The 12,954-nt window shown below is 35.8% G+C and overlaps 1 protein-coding gene across 1 annotated transcript in view; it reads right to left on the reverse strand.

The window, feature by feature from the left end:
- Positions 1-6,794: 6,794 nt before the first annotated feature.
- LOC145684698 (uncharacterized) overlaps positions 6,795-12,954 on the reverse strand; it is a 40,562-nt gene continuing 34,402 nt past the window's right edge. The window contains exon 3 of the mRNA XM_081757077.1: positions 6,795-7,039. The gene's annotated coding sequence lies outside the window, so the exon portion shown is untranslated. The remainder of the gene's footprint in view (positions 7,040-12,954) is intronic.

Genomic DNA, 12,954 nt, shown 5'->3' on the forward strand with positions numbered 1-12,954 from the left:
ATATTGCTAAATATATCATCATCATCATAGCTATTCTGCCATTAATGGCAGGTCACTTGCTGCAACTGAGAAGCTTCGATGTACGGTGATCGTCAGCTAGTCTCTTCTTTTTCTTGACGTAGCAATCTTCTGTTTTAATACCTTCCTTTAACTACAATCTCCTTCGCCCCTCCCTCTCTTTCCTCCCTCCATACCCTCTAGCACGTCCCTCATAATGCAGTTACTCCTCAGCCAATGTCCCAACCAGTCCCTCTGCCTTCTCTTAATTACATCTAAAATTCTTCTTTTCTCCCCTACTGCTACTATTTTTAACACCTTTTCATTCGTTTTTCGTTCAACCCAGCTAATTCTTTTTTTTCCGTGCCGTTTCGAAAGCCTCCATTATTTTTTTTTTTTTTATCGCTTTTGCGTATTGTCCACGTTTCTACCCCATAGAGTATATATTGGAATCAGTAAAACAAAATCTCAATATTTAATTGGAGGTTTGTTCAATACAAAAATTAGCTAATCGTGGTTGAAAAGAAAAAAAAATCTGACGCCTTTAGAGTGCAAAAATAATTTTGCAATTCATGGTATTTCAGTAATCTGTGCCGACTTGATTTCCTTTCATGCGTCTCAAGGGTAGCCTTCCAGTTTGGGAACCAGTGGAGTACTGGATCTTTTCAAAATATAAAAAGATTACGAAACGTTATGATTTATCTCAAAGTAGTGAAGCGTGGACACCCATTGAAAAAATAAATAAATAAATAAAGATCATCGCCTATGTTGTACACTATCATCATACTTACACGAAGGTAAACTATATTACATTTAGAAACATATATTTCATTTCTTTTAATTGGCGATTGTAGAAGTTATTACCCCTTATATCCTGAATAAAATTTGCCTATGAAAAGCATAAAATTTCTTAAAAGCAAGACTTGCAAGACTCTTGCAAGCAAGACCAAGACCAAGATTGGATGTTCAAGACCAAGACCACCTGGGTCTTGGTCTTGGTCTTGCATTTGCTTATCACTACACAAAACCATCATGCTACCATCAGTTCTGATCACCTTGCCCATCCACCGTACAATCTCTAGATCGCGCCTAGGCATTTTGGAAACAATAACGAAATAAAGACAGATATGAAGAAGTTTTCCATAAGCAGGAGCCTTTTTGAACCTTCTAAAACGGTATGAAAATACATTATCGTCCTTGGTTATGCAGGAAAATAAAGCAAATATTGTTATTTTTGCAGCCACAAGGGAAACTTATTTTTTGAATTACCCTTGTGCTATTTGAGGCCCATATATCTTCGCATTTCTCTTGGTTGCAAGACTTTATTTTCTATGTGCCTAAAAATGTTCGTTATACGTATGTATTTATTAAATTAAAAGTTAGGTGCCACGGTGGCTCAGTAGTAGAGCACTTCCCTAACAGCACAAGATGTGCTAGGCATGTGTCTTTTAGGTGTCCCAGCTACTTTTTAGGTACCCGACACTTGGCACATATGATATTCATGTGCTCAATATGTACTTCAGCTACCTACACTTTTAGGTACTTGTTACACCTAATTGATATTTGCAACTATGTACCACAAATATAGCATTTATATACCTGGCTCAGTTTCGAACTCGTAACAGTCATTTGTTTTTATGTCGTCACTTGGGACATATATCTGTCAGGTTCTAGGTACATCCTTTAGACACATACTGTTTCAGATACCCTAACAGCACAAGATGTGCTAGGCATGCGCCATTTAGGTATTCTAAATGCATTTTCCACATTTCATGCATTTGTTGCTTCTTTTTCTAAGCGATTGTGTACTAGAAGCAACAAACGCATCAACTATATTAGATGACAACTTTATTAGATGCCAACTTTCGCCGATCATTTGAAAGTGAATATAGAAGAACCATGAAGACACTCATCGCTTTTTTTTTATAAAATTACATGGCGAGCAGATTTTATCTGATCCCAAACGGTTATCTTCGAATATATGCGGTTAAAGAAGCACTCTGATTAGCCAAATTCAAAAGACCTCAACAATTTATCCCTTTACAAGCGACGTTTTCTTCATCGCCTCCGTAGCCAAGTCGGAAGAGCACGCTGCTAGTGATCCAAAGTTTGGTGGTTCTCGCGCACCGTGGAGTACATTTTTCTACTTGTTTGAAGTGTTTTTTAGACTCACCTTAATGTAAACACATTACGCATATAGGGGGAGTAATTTTGTGATTCATTGATGCTTACGGCATGGGAAACATACCTAGAACATACTAGGCATGTTCCCCAGGTACATGTCAGGCATGTGCCTAGGGGCGGACATAGACTGTGACTATCACTTGCTATCCATCTGATTTTTCTCTTAGAGACACATAAGGTACATACTGGACACATCCCCATGTACCTGAGGAAACATGCTTGCTACGTAATTGTGCTGTTAGGGTTACATCAGGATCGTGGAGTCCCTGGTTCAATCCCCGGCCAAGTTAGTTTGTAGTCGACTATATTGTGTCCGTGATATTCTCGTTTCCTGCTACAATCTCATTCCACCAATTCTTCAATCATTGTTCATTTCCTTTAACCAATCGTCTTAGTGAAGGGCAAACACGTGGGGACGTTAAATTTTTGAAATATTTCATTCAATTTTCATTTGAAATCGAAAATTAGAGGAAATTTTTGACCTCATTACCCAAGGATCGTTTCAAGATAAAAATATGATACCTTCACTTACATTTCGTTATCCTGTGAGTTTTGTCTTGTTATCTTGCGAACGCCATGTCCTATTCGAATGGATCTTTTCATAATTAGGCAACACTCAAGGCATCTTGCAACCATTATTGGACAATATTCCATGCTTCAACCACTTTTATGCTTTCTTTATCTTTGAATACACTATATGTTAAAATCCAACCTTATATAATACGTTATCATTGTATGACATCACATTGAAAAATATTTTCGAATTGAGGTAACGAAAAGCCTTAAGGAAATCCCCCCCCCCAACAAACAAAGAAAATGGAATTTTTAATTTTCTTCTAGTGCCCTCCGACTTGCTTGACCTATCAAGAAGATAAGGTTCATAGTTAAGTAATACTTAAAAGCTCTGTGGGACTGACTGGTATATAGTCCTACATGCTATTCTACTGGCTACGGTGCGCTCCAGGGGCCCACCCACGGGGATCTATCGGGACCGGACCTTCCAAAATACTTCCTAACTCAATATACATTTGTATACTTTCTCAATACAATTATAGTTGTTCAACAGGAAAATTATTTATGTAGCATAAACATTTTATCTTACGCTTTATCTGTATTCTTTCGGTTGTAAAAACGATTTAGTTCTATAATTCTTTTCTGAAAATATAGATGGAAGTATTTTACAGTTACTTATCAGGTACAGAATAATAGGCCTATCCGTTCAATACTACATAGACATAGTGGCTTGTAGTACTGGACCCCCCCAACAAAATTTCTGAGTGCACGCCTGATCCACTCCTCTAACTTGATATGGTAGTTCATAGAATTCGATTTGGGGTACCTACAACGTTGTGGTGATCAGAAGTATGTATATCAAAGTTAGATGTGTGTGTGTCACCGTTAGGAAAGCATAAACGTTAGTAAACAATCTGCTAGTTAACATTATATTATGCTACACATCAGACAGTTTCTTTCATCAAATTACAAAACTGTCAGTTAGTATTGGCAAAGAACGACATACATAACTATAACACCACAAAAGTTCTTTTATCATGATTTTTTGAAAACTACGCCAAAAAAAAAAAAAAAAACTTTGTCCACAAGCATGTTATGTTATTCAGCAAGATGTAAAATATCGATTGATAAATGTATTACTTTTGAATAATATTTTAGATAAACAGAAAAGTTAATTATGCGTTTAGGTTATATGAATTTAACCGTACTATGCATTATCCCTGCGCTGGTATCAAAATGAAGAGCTTAATGACGGTATATATCAGTAGCTCAGTAAGTGGCTTGATTCTCGTATATCATAAATTCTACGGTTACAAAAGAAATTTGTTATCTGTTTTCTCGCAAAATTATGCATATCATCTTGTTTAGCTCAGTAAGATCCATCGATTGATACGAGGGGGTATCAAAAAGTTCGTGCGATCAAGTAGAAGGTGACAAACTACGAATTCCCTCAGAAAGTGAAGAACCGCTGGCAACAATGTGTCACTAGGCATGATGACTACGTAGAAAAGAACTAATACCATCATGATATCAGAGTTCTCCGGAGCGAATTTCTTTGAGGTGATTGGAGGAACGTTTTGATATTCCCTCGTATATAGTACCGCATCTTTTTTAATATTTTTTATCCGTTAAATGCTAATATGAACGTTTGACGAATATCTTGATTGAACAGACCGAAACGATTTGGGTGAGTGTAGATTTTTATGCATACTTGTAGTCGAAGGAAAAAAAAAAACCTTTGCCAACTTAGAAATTAATGTACGAGAGCCACTCGACTTATTTAATGACCACATCGAACTCTTCATTTACGACACTACTAAGACAACCAAACATAGTATGATGATTATTGAGATACTTTTTAATTGTTTAATTATAATATTGAGCAAATATGACACATGACAATTGATTGCATCAAGCTGAATAAAATGGCATACTTAAGGGTAAATTCTCATTAGTAGTTTTCGATAAAACCGAATTTTTTAGAGCCCTGGAAGGTATGTCCTTCGCTGCCAATAATAAATGATAGTTTTTATTCTGCCGAAACGTTTCACTTATTTAATATATACTGGCTGAACCTTGCGCTCTCTACACAGCGCATCATTCACATATGAGCATGAATCTCTTTGTCATTCCTCAGAACATCTGTATATGTTCCTTTACAGACACAAGTGAAAGAAGTCTTGATAAAAATCGGCACGGGGTACCATAAAGAGGAGATTTTTTCGATTATTTCTCTTAAATATTTCGCACCGTTTGCAAGATTGAGTCTACTTCCGGTTGGAATTTCTAATTTCTAATTTCTAATCATCTAATGTGTATGATCAGTGTTTCCTTTCTTATTGCATGCAGTATGTAATAAGCAAATACATTACACACACAATTAATTAAAATGTCAGTAATATATGGTGTTCATTGGGCAAAACATTCGAAACAATAAAGATTCATCTTACTGTTACTCTGGAGAAATGGTTATCCTTCGTTTTTCATTATCATTTGGCCGTTAAACAAATACGAGAGATATACAACCCCTGTATACAACAATGTTGTGTTGGAATGTATAGCTAATAGGATATGATGCTTTTTTAAAAAAAAAAAAATTCAACACTTCTAGTTATACCCCTAAAATGTAATAACGGAAACGTTTTTTAAGTATTCAATTAGAACTGGGCTATCTACACAAAATTTGTAATCGACCAGCGAAAACGGCACGTTTCTAGCACTTTTCTAGCACGTTTCTAACGATTTTTGAGATCCCATTGTTGAAAGGATTGGAGACAAACGTATAAACTTTTTTTCGGAGACAAACATATAAACCTAGCATTTTAGTATATAGATAATTTACATGTATAACATCTTAACCATCCTATTATATCTAACATTGTCTTCTAATGGTGTCATACATACTGCTAAAAGTCACACAAATGCTTGTATTATATAACGTTTGTACCAAAAATCCGGGGCCATAGGTCAACTTTGTTACAAGAAAAGATGCGAAAAAAAATTGGAAAGAGAGGAAAAGTTGATAGTAGTTAATAGAAAGGAAAATAGATAGTTTTCAACCTGAAAAGGCAATTCTTTTCAATTGATCAGCCATTTGGGCTCCGCACTGGTAAGCCCCCCCCTTTTTTTTAATGAAAAACCAGTATTTACAGCTTAGCGATCTATTCGAACAGAACGGTAGGGCATGCAAAATGACATGGGGAACTTGAAAATTATTGTGTGATAAAATCTAGAATATCCGTTATCCAACAAGTTTGTATTGTTGATATGGTGAGAGAGCCCAAGGGGTAAAGACTGCTGAACTGGCAACACTTATGTTCCATTTAACATAGGGCACCTTACCAGACTGAAGCCCAAATGGTTCGCCCGATTGGAAGAATTACGCCATTTTAGACTGAAAACTACCTATTTCCAACAATTTCCTCTTTTCCAATTTTTTTACGCGTATTTACTCATAACAGAGTTGGCCTATGACCCCAGACTGCCACCCTACTCTACTCTACCCGACTAGTGAATCCCTTAAAACCTATCTTTAGAAGGACACTGAGACCAAAAAAAAAAAAAAAAAAAAAAAGTACTTAGACCAAGATAGACTAAAAATGTAACAATCGTTTTCATAAAGAAGTACATGTACGGTACATTACATAAGATGGAGCTCGGAAATCCAGTAGGAAAAACAAATTAGGGAAGACGAATAAATAGAGGGTGCAATGGAATTACGTTGGTGAGGCAGATCAGCAGGTGAAAGTACAACAATTACCCATCATATTATATACGGGTATTTCACCTGTTACAAAAAAACCGTCCGAGAAGCCGAACCCCTGTTGTGGCATGGTGTGCCCATCAGGAAGTATGTTATTCAAGTATTCCATGTAAATCTGAAACTATTTTTCTCAATATCGGGAGGCTGTCATAATGCATGGTCTTCGAGAGGGAAATAATGACAATTCTGATTGGATTATTTTCCTTATAAGTAAGATCGAATGACGAGTCTTTTGTTTTTCTAGTGGGTTAAAACCTTTGGCTTTCTTTAGATTCTCCAGATACGAAAACTCAAGTTCAGAAGGTTTGATACAGACATTGAAAACACGAATCCATCATTACATTTTCAAATTATTTACTCGGGTGTAATGGACGTTTGTACACATTTATGAGGAAACATAATATATACATGGATGGTAATAGTTCTCTTATAAGGTCGCAACTCTCCTTTGGATGATGTTAATGTACAGCTTCCAGATGTGTATGCTATGAAAGGCGTAGAACACCACGACGACTCGTTGTATTTCCTTATGTCCCCATTGTGTGTACTCCCGTTCTCATTACGTGTTTATCCATTGCAGTCCTGAAAGACAGAGAATGGAAACAATTTTAAATCATCTTGTTCACTAGCGGTGTAACAAATATGAATTTTCGAGTTTTAAGTAATAACATTATTAGCGTTTAACAAAAGAAAATGAAATATCCAAAGCTGAGACACACACATATATATTTATAAGGCCGGATTTAGTGTTTTCCCACCCCTACGACGAAAGGTATTTTCCGCCCCTCACCCCGACGTACAAAATTGTAATTCAATAGAAAATAAAATTATTTTATGTATAACTTTAAACGTTTTTGTACAAAAATTTTAATGAATTTTCATTTTGAATATGCTTCAAAGAAAGATTTGAATTGTTAAATATTAATTTATTTTTATTTATGCTCTCGGCGTAAGCATACGGGGGCTTATAGTTTCACTCCAGGTGTGTGTATGCGGTACTTTATTTCTCAGTAACCACTTGATAAGTCAGTGCCAAACTTAGTGGACAATAATCCATAGGCAACCGAAGAAAATTTTCTAGGGGGGAAGGGGGGCTCATCTCCCTGGTTGCTTTATTATGTTTGGTATTTTTTTTTATTTTTATTAAGAAAATCGTAAGAAATTTAATACATTTTCGTGAGCCAGAGGGGGCCCGGGCCCGACCCTGCCCTTCCCTTCGGGCGCCTATGTATATAGTCCATGGCTAACCCGATAAAAGTATGCTATATTCAGTGGCTGAACTTGGATCGGCTCGAGTTGACTTGTCTTGAATGTGGTACTTTATTTCTGCGTAAGTACACGTCAAACCCGAATGAAATTTGGTGGGCAAATAACCCATGACCAAATGAATAACGAATGCTATATCTCGTGACTGGACTCAGACAGGGACAGGGTCGTTCGGCTCGAATAGTCTTGTATGTGGTACTTCATTTCTCTGCCGGATCTGAACCAAATTTGTAATATGCCATTACAGTCTAATGATATTATGTTCTTAATAGGAGGGTGCCCGAAATTTTTTGCACCGACTGTACTTGACGTTTAACAAAAAATTTCTGGCTGTTCATATAATTCGTAATATTGTTCATTATTCTATTTCAAATTAACATGAAAAAACTGTAAAAAATTCATTGGGAATGATAGTTTTGGGAATCAATATCTTTATTTATATTTTAAATTAGTTATAAGTCTTGCATATGTATATGTAAATGGATTATTACAATTCTTACGGTGTCAGTGCTATCCGAAAATATAGATCCACTATTGGACGGAACTTTCCAGAATTCGACAGAATTTTCAGGACCACCCTTCACCTCTCTTTTAGATACCTAGGTCCTTCTAAAAAACTAGTTTAATCCAGATTTTACCAAATTTTATTCGTTTCAAAGCCCCACCGCCAAAATGCTTAGTTTTGATTGGATGATAAACCCACGCTATGATATTAGGGCGCAATTATTCCATTTCAAGCCGGAAAATCTTGCTGACAACAGCCAGATTTCGATCGTCGAGCTTAAAAGGTCGCAACGGAGTGAGAAAAACTGCAGTAAAAGGTAAAACTAATATAATAGTCGAATAACTACCAAGCAGGAAGCTACGGAGCCATAATTTGTTAGTTTTTCATAGTAAAAACCGGACTGAAGAAATAAAAAATAGATGACGCCATGTTGTGCAGATATTGTTAGTTATGGACAGGCTTTGTAAAGTGCATCAGTTTGCGAGTTTTCTTAGGAATCTATAAACAGTTTCGGAGGAGTGGTGTTTTCTCCCTTAAAATATTCTTATCCTTAAAATTATTCCTTTTCTAGTTACGTAAGGCCTGCCTCACTACCGTTTGTGTTCGTGTATGTAGTGGATGTGATTTCTTTTTGTATTTATTTATTAGTAACATGGCGGTATTTAATTTTGTGGTAGTCAGTCCAGTAATCACAATGCACGTGTAAGTTTCAGTAAGGGCTCCTATCTGACTCCCAAATTGGGAGTACGGCTTCCAGCGGGATGAGTTGAACATTCAGTTTGTTCCGGGTTCCTGCCCCTTCAGGGCAGGGGTCCTATTGCTTGCTAATACTCCGATATGTCCCCTCAGGGCATCGATTAAATAGGTCGAGTAAAGAATATGATTTGGTAAATATAAGGGCCAGTTGGCCCTGTTCATTTCTTTCCTTTCGTTACCTTTCATAGAGTCGATTTAACATGGTAAAATCTGAATGATTTCTGTGTATATTTATTAGTATAACATGTATTAATGTAGTGTGTAGTATGAATGTGGCATGATGTGTCTTGTAGTTCGAGTAGTATGTGTATATTTGTAATGTAGTATCAGTGATAGTGATAATTAAGTGATGAAAGAGTGTGTTGGACAGTGTAGTATTTACTATGCGATAAATTTTGATTACTCCGTCATTAAGTGAACGTAATATAGTATAATAATTCCGTGTACAAGGTCACATTCAGTTGTTCAAGGGTTCATTATATCGTCGCTAGCCCTAGTGTCAGAAGTCAGTACTAACCGCCATTCTTCCGTCGAGGTGCTTAGTGATTTAGTTTTCATGAAATTGACCTTTCTTTCCGAAATAAAACCTAGAAGGTATAATTCACAGCCCATATGAATGTACAGTTAGGTCAAGTGACCCAAAATTAATATATTCTGAAAGTTTCAACATTCTGCATAGTCTAGAAATCTAAATATTTAAATAAATAAACAATACGTAAATTTTTAACAGAAGTCGGGCGATATGATGCTAGTTCTTCGCTTTGAAAATATATTAAATGTCCATTTTTCTTCGTGGTTGTAGAATTTCATTGTTGATGCAGAATTTTATAAACATTAGACATTATCGCAGATAATTCTAGTTTCAGTGAACATACGTAGGATTTTTTTTTCGTTCTTAATAAAGCTACCAGGTATTACATAGTATTTTGTGTGGGATGAAAGAGTATTGGGTTCGAGTGAGGTTGTCGTGCGGTGATCGGAGCGGGAAATGTTTGTAGTGATTATAGATTTTAAAGTATTATGATGAAATGTGTAAATAGGCTGGGCGTAGATAGAGGAAACAGGGTGTTTGTAGAATATAGCGTCGTGGCAAATGAATATTAATGTGAATATGAATATTAATAAGTATATGAATATTGTAGTAAATGAATATAGAATATAGGACACCCATATAGTTAAATATATAGTAGCCCAGTGAATACTTCGCCGCGTGTTGATATATAGATATTGAATAGATACGTGTAACTACAAACATCTCAAGTTCTGACCCCTGCACCATGATATCACGCGGACCGGAGGGCGATATATAGTCGGACTATGGTAATACTTTGTAGTTTAATGTGTTATAATAATAATCAACCATAGTAATACCATCTGATAGAAGGGGTAGCATCATATAATCGCAGACTAGACATATTGAATAATAAATTATGAAAAGACAGTAGCAGTTATACAACAGGGCTGTAGTGAATTATATTTTCTGGTCGGTTTTTTAAAATAGAATATCCTGCTCCGTGAGATTTTTTTTTTCCTCCACGTTACCTACTCGAGCTAGTTTACAATGTTCATGGAGGCGACAGCTCTGACTGGGTACAGAATCAAAACAATTAGTTATTGAAATTTATTTTCGCGTACCCGGATGTCGACCCCTAGTCCCTTTAAGTATTTTCATTTCTTTTCTTAGTTTAATTAGACGAGGGAAATTAACGACATCCCAGACTGTGGCGTGTCTGCGCAGGGTAGCTATCGGTGAAGTTTGGCAATAGGAATCACCGATCCAAAATTCAGTTTATTTAATTTTTTTTTCGGCAAATCATTAGTTAGGGATATCTTAGATAATACTTCTATTCTAGTTTCATTACTGTCCTCGAACCTTCTTAGTTTTTCTAAGGGGTCGAATATTTTTTTTTACTTAGAGATTTCAAAATTGGGGACGCAGTTACCTGGTCCCTTTCCCCCTCTCCTTTTTTTTTTCCTGCTGGTCTGGGCCGGATACGGGGATCGGATTTCAATCTTACAAGCAAACTCTTGTGGGATTGGGATCTGATGGACACAGAACTTGCATCCTTGGCAGCAGGACGCCCCTTGAGTCTACGTATTTGAGTAGACCACCCTTTTGGCATGTTAAGAATATTTTGGCTATGGATTTGTTGAGAGCGAAATTCGACTTCTAACTTTGTAGCGTTAGTTATTTCTCACTTAAGTCTTTGGCGCCCCTATTCTTAGTCTTCCTTCTTCTCTATCTCTCTCTCTGTCTTCATTTCTTCAAGTTTTTTTTAATTTTTTCAACCTTCCCCCCCCCCCGAGATTTTGAACTTGTTACTTACGATTTATTTAACGTACAACTCTGATCTGAAATTACCAGCTGAGACGTTGCAAGACACGATTCATGAATGGAGTAGATAATGATTGGGTCCTCCATCACATTTTGACCTATCGCTGAAATGAACAAAGACTTCGTAGTTGACGACACTTCGATTATGTTCTTTCACCGTCGTCCCTCTTAAGTTTTTTTTTTATCCGTTGGTCACTTTCCTTTCTGTTTTGGTTTTCGATTACTTTGTAGTTAATCTGGGCCCAGAAATTGTATTTTGATTTACCTAGTTATATCTAGAAATGCTCTGTGTTACGTGCCTGCCTCACAAAGTTTTTTTTTCTCCTTCATGATTTAAACACGAATTGATTATATAAAAGTTAAAAATTTATAGACGCGCGGTATCAGATAAAATTTAATTTGTTTCCAAATGTAATGTTGGAAGTCATTTGTTTTCTTGGACAATGTTGCAACCTTCTTAGAATTTATTGTAGGGGTGATTAATTTAAATGTGTGCGCATTTATTATAAATATATATATATATATATAGAGAGAAATAAATACTTCGAAATGTATGTGTAATTAGTATGTGAATATGATGTTAAAGTAAAAGTATGATATTAAATGTATTATGAATATATATAAGAGCGCTCGTGTCTGTCCCCCTAGACGTGTATTGGTTGCTATAGTTTACCAGAAGTCTTCCGACGAATTTAAGAATGTAGATTTTGTTAAGAATACCGCCGTGCACTTAAGTAATTTTCCTTTTCTTCTGAATCAATGTAAGTGATAACCTCTGTAATTATATAATGGCATGCATTGAAAAAATATCGGCAGGTCTAAACGTAACCCCCATCATAACAAATATTATCCCTGAACAATTAACCTAAAACCATTGTGGAAAGTGCACCTTGAATCCTTCTCACCTACATGTGTATCCTATGACTTGACCAGTTTTTTTTTTTATCCTCAATTTGAACTATCATACTCCGTACACCTGTGGAAGATCATTTTTTTTTAATCCGAACCATGTATAAACATATACGAAAGTGATCCTAATGAAAGGTCTCGTGAAGTGTCCCAGTGTTGGATAAATAACTTGAAATTATTCGATTAATAAATTTGGAAATAGACCGTCTAAGAGGAGAAACTTCCTCTAGTGAAAGTTATTTTCTCGAAATCCCTAGATGGGTATAGACGTAGCAGTGTGCGATTGCAGATATAAACTGTTACCAGTTACAAACCAAATATAGACGACGAATGGTTTTGTAAACCAATAGATATATATATATATACATATAGAGATATATATATAAATGACCACAAATTAAGTTAAATGGAGCGAAACGTTTTGGACACTACGACTAGTGCGTGAGTTGTGATTTGGACGCTCGAAATTATTAATATTTTAATATCTCGACGTGAGGTAGAGACTCATATAAGTTCTAATACACCAAAAAGTTTTTTTTTCTTTCCTCTTTGTCCAATTTTTTTTAAGTGAAATAAGTTTTTTTCTTTTGCGTATGTCGCAAATCATCATTTTGCTTTAGCATGCCTAAGATATGATACGTGTAATTATTTTGTTTTCCTTTCTTTTCATTTGTCAATATGATTGAATATATAAAAATTACTAAAATATAATACTATGTACTCTAT

Source organism: Thermobia domestica, chromosome 5 (assembly GCF_964235325.1).
Source record: "Thermobia domestica chromosome 5, izTheDome1.hap1.1, whole genome shotgun sequence".
NCBI lineage: Eukaryota > Metazoa > Arthropoda > Insecta > Zygentoma > Lepismatidae > Thermobia > Thermobia domestica.